This window comes from Rhopalosiphum padi, chromosome 2 (genome assembly GCF_020882245.1).
Source record: "Rhopalosiphum padi isolate XX-2018 chromosome 2, ASM2088224v1, whole genome shotgun sequence".
In the NCBI taxonomy this organism is placed as follows: Eukaryota; Metazoa; Arthropoda; class Insecta; order Hemiptera; family Aphididae; genus Rhopalosiphum; species Rhopalosiphum padi.
In genome coordinates this window covers 58,415,297-58,423,688 of record NC_083598.1, presented here as the reverse complement: position 1 = coordinate 58,423,688, position 8,392 = coordinate 58,415,297, and positions in this window count along the sequence as shown.

Below are 8,392 nucleotides of genomic sequence, written 5' to 3'. Positions count from 1 at the left end.
ATACATTTAATTAAAATTAGTCAAATAATGAAAATAACCTAAACTTTGTTTATCAACATTTGTTTGTAGCTAGTATTTCATCGGTATGCCGTTTCGTTGTGCTAGTCCCCTTATAATCTATAGTATATTTACAATTATTCGAGTTTGGTGTTTTCTAACTCGTGTTATTATTTATCACGATTTGTATTCTGCATTCAAATAACCCACACCTCAGAGATAAGAACATTATTGTGTGTGCTTACGTTAAATGTTTAGAATATGAAGATTAGAATAGATTCTAGTCTTCATGGTTTACATTTTACAACACTACATTTTTTTAACAAATTATGTGTATGATAAATATAAATATTTAAAAATGCTCATAACTAGCTTGAAAAATTAAATATCACGAAAACCCAACCGGAACGAAAAAAATTTACTATATAAGGTTCATAATAAGTAAATTCGCTCCAAGCAAAATTGAAGCTGCTGAACGTATATTTTGGTATGTAATACGTTAGTCAGACGGAGACAACAAAACCAGGTTAGCAATGTCGTCGGGATATTTCCCAGTTCAAACAAATAATAATATTTGGAGTCATTCCCATTTCCCGTTTATGACTAGAGAGAAATATTTTGAATAATATCGATGTTAAAAACGTTATTGACATTATTAAAAAAAAAAGTAATTAGTTATCAATATATTATATTTTTTATTAAAAAAAGCATGTGTTTATAAACATATTTATAAGTACTCCAAAAAATAACTAAATACCTATATCGAGGACAAAACGAATTTAATGGCCCGTAGAATAGTATTCTTAGTCCGCAAAACCGTGGATAGTAGGTATATTATTGTTTGCTGAGACATCAAATATTGAATTATTATTTAATGATATTATAAATTTATAATGTATAATTATAATATATGTAAGTTCTATAACATAAGTCGTTGAAGATATTATTTAACTTATAAAAATGAACCAATATTTGATTAAATTTAGCCACCTAGCATTGGCTTAACTATGAGGGAGAACAGTTGGTTATGCCCCACCCCCCATCGACTGTATTAACAATATAAAAATGAACAGTTATTGTTAATAGTTGATTATGTTTTTTTAGTATTTTGGGTTTGCGCCCCCCCCCCCCATTTTAAAATCCTGGCTACGCCACTAGGTATTATGTGTTATATAGTGTAAACATAGAAAAGAGACTATAGACTCTATATTTCTATAATAATGTTATTAGTTATTTAGTTTTCTACATTGTACGTACTTGAATTTTTATGTATCAAAGTGGCACTTGGAAGTTGAAATGCATACATCACTTGACTTATCAAACCGTACACGATGAGTGGTATGCGACTCAGTGATTGGAATAGGGATATGCTGGACAGTGGACATGATTGAATTGTTTTGCTTTATTTAATTGGTTATTTCACTCGGTAATAAAAATACACTAGGATTAGATTATAAATAACGTATAATTTGTACTGCAAATTGCAATTTAAAACTCCAACGATTTTATTTTCCTATCCGTGTTGAATCAGCTTGTATTTTATCGTTGTTATAATTTGAATGATGACATTTAATTTCACGTTTTCCCTTTGGTGTTTGCCAAAACGGTGTGAGTTGTTCAATGTTTAAGTAATTTGTGAAACTTGCCAAAAACACAACTTTTACATTTTTTATAACATCATAAAATATAATTAAACTTACTTTTTTAATACTAATTCGATTCATATTTGTCATTAGAGTCTCCTAGAGCGCGCTGTTAATACCAAAGATAAATAAAATATAATCAAAAAATTTCATAAGTTTTGAGTATTATTGCAACAAATTATAATTGGTTTCCAAATTAATACAATAAAATCCTCACATTCATCAAACTCATTGTTAAACTATGTAAAATAATATGCTCATTACATAAAATTCAATTTTTTTCATAATTCTACTCCTCATTTATAAATTATAATATTTTTATTTTTAATTTTCTATTTCTTGTTTTAAGTATAACTATTAACAAACATCAACAATAACATCGAAGAATAATTACGATTTAAATAAATATTTATTTTATTAACTTGTTTAAAATCGATATGATGAATCAATAATTCAATCTATGCTTATCAAATTTAATAAATCTACAAGACTGAGATTGATTTTAATATAGGTCCATTTGGTCTATATAGGTATCTAGTTATTATATATAAAAAATGGAATATGACCGAGATTTGTTATTCTACTTGCAAACAAAAATAGATTTTAATTAAATGCCGCTAGGATTTTATATTTCTGGAAAATATTATGTATGTTGCTGAACTTGAAAGTAGAACACATTGCTATTTTCGTGACTGCCGTTAAACGAATCTTTCTACTCACTCTAATTATTACGGTTTTGAGCATTTATAACGTATACAATTATATAACTATTTTATTTGAATTATTCTTATACATATTACATATTATATTGAACACGAATTCACGATAAAATAATGACCATTGGTTCACGTCATTCATGGTTGGGTAAATAAGTTTTCTTAAGATATCCAAGTAATTATGTTTATTACCTACCTGTTATTTAAATAATAATGGAATGCCTTAGTCTTTTAGTATATTTTCGCAATCTAATTTATTGCGAATTATATAATTCAAGTTAATTTTGTCTATTATCTACAACCCTATACAATGCATTAAAAAATAACACCATCCGGACTATAATGAATTAATGATACATTGATACCTTCCGATATTGTAATTGTAAACACATTTGATATATTGTTTATTATTTTAGTGACGTATATTTTTAAAGTAAAGTACAATTATAATTAGGTAACTAATATTAAACGGAAACATTATAATAATATAATAATACTTCATAACAATGCGATGACTGCAAAGTATTAATTGTTATTTATTGAAAGAATATTAGAATCTAATCCACGATAATAAAGTAGGTACTTTTATGAAGTATAATTTGGTATATCACATGAATAATTATAGTAGTTTTTATCTTTGGAAAAGACCACCAACGATAACTATGATTTTTTCTCGGTATAAATTTGTATACATTTTTACTAAAAAGGAAAGAATAATAATATTTTTACTTATAAATGATGTGTATAACTATTACTTGTAGTCTATCTACTTATCTAATATAGACATATAGTTATATGTACACTATTTAATACCTATAGGCTATGGCCTATATCACAATTCATAGACAAATATAGTATAAATATCTTACAACAGTATAAATATTTTTATTTTCCTCGATAATTTATCTATCTGAGTCTGATATAGAGTTTGAATAGGTACTTAAACAATTAATTGATTATTTTAGAATAATCATAAATTAATGAAAATTATTAATCTCAAACAATGTATTTTCAAATTATTTGAATACCTAGGTAATTTTGTGTTTTATTTTAAAACATTATTACTATATATGAAATACAAGTTATAATTTTACTTATTGAATCTTATATAAAATATGTACCTATATATCGTGACTAATATGAGTGTATTGTTGAGTAATGACTCTCTATACAGTAATTTATTTATCACTATATAACTACTATAGTAGCTACATAATATATAATTAAAATAATGTTATGATGAGTCATATACATATAAATTATAATACCTACTACTTATATCAAGTTCTAGAAATCCGAAAACTTGATTTCACTTTGCCATTTTGAAACCGGGAAACTTCACGGTTTTAATACATTTAGATTTGTTTATAAATATTTATTAATTAGTATTTATATTTATATTTATAATAATAATAATAACAAATATACAATATACTTAAATAAACCTAATAGCTATATAGTTTAAAATTTTAGTTTTTACGTAAGTAATCATAAATAGGGTTAAAGGTATATAAATGTTTTTTTTTGTTTTTTTTTTGTTAATATTATAAATTATAGTTATCTAATGAAATAATATATTATATGTATATTAATATCGATTCAAAATTATTTAGTGTTTTTGTAAACTAGCTAAGCTAATTTAGGCTTCAAGTCGTTTTGCATTCCATTAGTTCATTTTAAATTTTAATACTCAATGATAGTGTATATTTTTATAACGAATACTATAACATAACGAATACTAACTAGGTTACGATAGCACTAGTGCCAGAGCCAAAAATTACTTGTTATATACTTGACACTTGTATAAGCTTTATATTTATTTATTTACCTAAAATGAAAAGCCGAAGTAGATTTTTTTGAGGCAATTACCTCAAGACTAAAATGGGGGCGTGTATACCAGTTGCTATCGTCTATCGGCTATCCACTTAAATAAGTTAAAATTATACTTATTCTGGTAAAATTCTCTCTTTTTACCAGGTGAGCTATTATTATTAATACAATTTTTATTATTTTTATACACACTATGATTATTTTTTACGTATTTACTTTCCCTATTCCCCTGTTTTATAGATTTATATATTATATATATATATAATAATAATATGTGAGAGCAACTGGTCAACACCCCAAAATGGGTGGGTGTCGGGTGAGTACTGGATAATGGATTTAGTATGATAAAACATTTTTAATAATAGTATTTATAAATTATTAAGTATATCAAAAAAAAAAATGTAGACCAAAAGCTATGGGTGGGTAGACAAATGGAAGTTTGACTTAGGTCTGAAAATTTTCAGCACGTCATTATACCTATATATATATAATATATACATTAAAATATGTGCTTAAACAAAGTTAGCACCTATTATAGAACTATAATATATAGAAGCGTTTTAATATTAAACACACGTTGAAGGAGAAGTTACTTATTTAATCTAAGTTAATTATTATTAACTGAATTGTTTATTTTTAATTTTGATTTTCGATAGTCTGTGCAAAATGATTCAATGTGCCTCAAAATGTTGGCTAAATAAAATCGGGTGTGTACGGCTATTTCATTTTATTCTGTAACCCGGTGCTGGTCTGCGATTGTTTGTTCAGGATGACTAAGAATAAGTCACACATGTTAAAGAAAAATATTATGTCAGTATAGTTTAATAATTAATAATGACTTAATGACTATGGGTTTAGAGGTGATTATATAGGTACAGCCAGTACAGTATAGCTATATGTAAGGTATACTAGTACTATACCACACCATTATATATTAGTACCTAATTAAATAAAAATCAAATACTTTTTTTATAAAATGTAATCCTAAGTAATTACTTGAAAATTTAAATTTTAGTCTATAATATTTAATTATTTAAATAATATATTTTAATTAAGTACTGAAATATTTAAAGACTTATTGTAGAATATGCTAGAACGAATAATTATAAACTTTGTATAGGTAATATTTATTTTAAATACTAAATATTAATAATTAATATTAGTATTATAGCGTATTACATGTAAATATTGTAAATTATATTAGTAAGTAGTAATAAAATTATTAAATTTTGTATTTTTTTGAATTTCCTGTTAAGAACCTAAGAAAGTAAGAATAATGATTATAATTTTAGAACTCTGGTGCATTTATAAAAGTATATTAAATGTTAAATTATATAACCAATATATTATATTATATTTTTTAATAAATATATAGGTAGGTAATATGAACTCTCACCTCCAGCACAGCCTATGGCTTTGGAGGTGATCCAACAAAATTTGTTATTTAATATTACAGCTTGTTTATATGTCTTGTTGGTGAATTAATAAAATATTATTATTATTATTAGGTAGTATTTGTATTATGAATTATAATAAAATATATAAATCATTATTACTGTAATGATGAATTTATGAATTTATGAATCAATTATTTTAATTAATAGTTTAACTATTTAAACATAATTGAATGACCAACTTCTTCGAGAAGTTTAAATGTGTAATGATAATGAAGTATTTAAAAGGGGGAAATAAATTTATATAGGTGATGGTGATCGCAGTGGCGTACCCAAGTAAGAGGTCGGGTACACCTCCCATTGGTTTACAGGATTTAAAATTCTTAAGGTTCAGACCACTGATTGTATAATACTTTTTATATGTTAAAAAAATGTGGACCCCCTTGAAAAATTCCTGGATACCTACTCCGTATTGGCGTCGTATTCGCTTTAACAGTCAACAGAATATTTGCGTTCCGCACTTAAATTTGAATCGATCATAAATGAAAATGATTAATAAAATATACTAATAAATATTAAATATAAAATAGACAAGAATTTAAATAAAAAAATTATACATGCTTTTCAAAATATCTATTTGCGTGTAATCACTGACTCACCTGCAGGTTTTCATCTAAAATGAGTCCTAAAATTACTTTCAATCAACGAAACTGCTGCTCTCTTCTAAGACGTTTCTACGCCAAACTGCAAGATGCAACTGCAGATCAACGAGCTAGCAATCTAGCATCACTTACACTCCTTGAAAACAATGAAAATCCGACTATAGACATCTCAAAAATAACTGGTGCCGCGACTTGATAACTTAGGTTTAAGCATATAAAATATTAAGAGGTGTCATAAATGTGCAACTTCCTGAAGTTTTCCTCATCATGTGAAAAAACTCATCCGTCTGTCGAGTAAACTATATATATAAGTATTACTTATTGTGCAGATGTATATAAATTGTAATTTTTCAAAAAAAGACAAAATAAAATACAATACTTATTTTAGAATTGCAATAAATATATATGAATAATATTTAAGTTGAGTTAAATAAAACGATTCAGTAGTGGCGTATATAGAAATTAATTTCAGGAGGGGAGTTAAAAAAAATATCCATTCTTAAATTCCAATTAATTATACAATCAAAATCAAAATCAATGCCCGTACCAACCATACATTTCGGTGGGGGTTTGAACCCCTAAACCCCCTATATACGCCACTGAAACTGTTATAATTACATCGTTCAGTACTAACAATCGGTTCAGTAGCGTAATTTGGAATTGGTTCTGGGGTGGGATTGGGATATAAGTTTATACTGGGGCTATACCTGCCACCACACCAGTCTTGACCATTAAATCTCATAGATCACAATATTATATTAATTTATTATTAGAAATTAAATGAGGTAAATGGTATGATAATGGTTTTCAAAGACAATAAAGTAAACAATTAAATTAAATTAAATATATTTTTTATAAATTATAATATCAAGTCAATTTTCCTTTTTGTTTTTTTCGCCAAAATATCCAGTACGTCATTGGGGTTCAACTTAATGTCCCGATACACTGGTAATATCGTAAGTCTATCCAAGCGTTCCTATTAAGTATTTAAGTTAGTAAAAGTTCATAATTATTATGTAATTTAAAAAAATAATGATTATTACTCGTTTTATTATAATAGAGAATAGACACTGTTGCACTGTTTCTCAAGGGTTACAGTAATATAATATTCGAAAAATAGTTAATATACCACAGAATAAAAAATATGTTTTCATTCATTAAAAGTTTATACCACGTTCATATTATTTATTTTTGTAAAATGGTTTAGTTAAAAATGATAACAAGAGTTGTAAGTTGTAGATTTTATCAGTGTTATCTTTTAACTATGAGCTATACAATTTCCTTGTCATTTATTGTAATTGTTGAGCTATCGAAGTTTTAAATTAGTAAAATAAAAAAAATCTAAACTATGATAATATCCATGAATTCTTATTTCTTATTTTCAAATATATCTGATCTTAAAATCTTTTAAAGCTAAGTGCTTACGAGTTACGAGAATTTAATTATGGTTATTCTAAAATAAAAGCGTCTGGGGTGAAATATATCCCCATATCCCACCTCCACCATAATTACGCCACTGAATCGGTTAATCACATGTCAATATTGCCAATTATGATGTTAGAGTTGTTAGACATTAGTGCATTAGAAATCTGTTTCAATAAACATTAAACACTATAGTTTATTTTGTACCTATTCTACTTTTCAGTCTTCTGGTTGTTACGCATAAAAATTACAAGTAGTACAGCAATAAATTAATAATAAAATATGTAGGTACAAAAAATATTTCAAGTCTAAATAATTTTTAACCTTTGTGTACGACACCAAATTTTTTGATGATTTAAAAATTGCTATTTATTATTTTTTAAACTAATTAAAAAACATAAACATTTTTTTTTTTAATAATATTTATTCGACTTAATTATAATAATTAATAATTAACAAAGGTTTTGAAATGTAGATATTTTAAATACTTGTTAGTTGTTACACTTTAAGCATTGTTTTTTTTTTATAGATACCTACCTATATTAAAAAAAAATTATTTTTTATTTGGATAAATAAATAATAATGATAATAATAATATATTTATATAATATGTAATACTGATTTTTATCTTTATCTATAGATAATTAATTTATTATGTATCTTTTATTTCATCGAGATAACTATTCCACCAATAATCTCGTATCTTTATCTATAGATATATTTAAAAA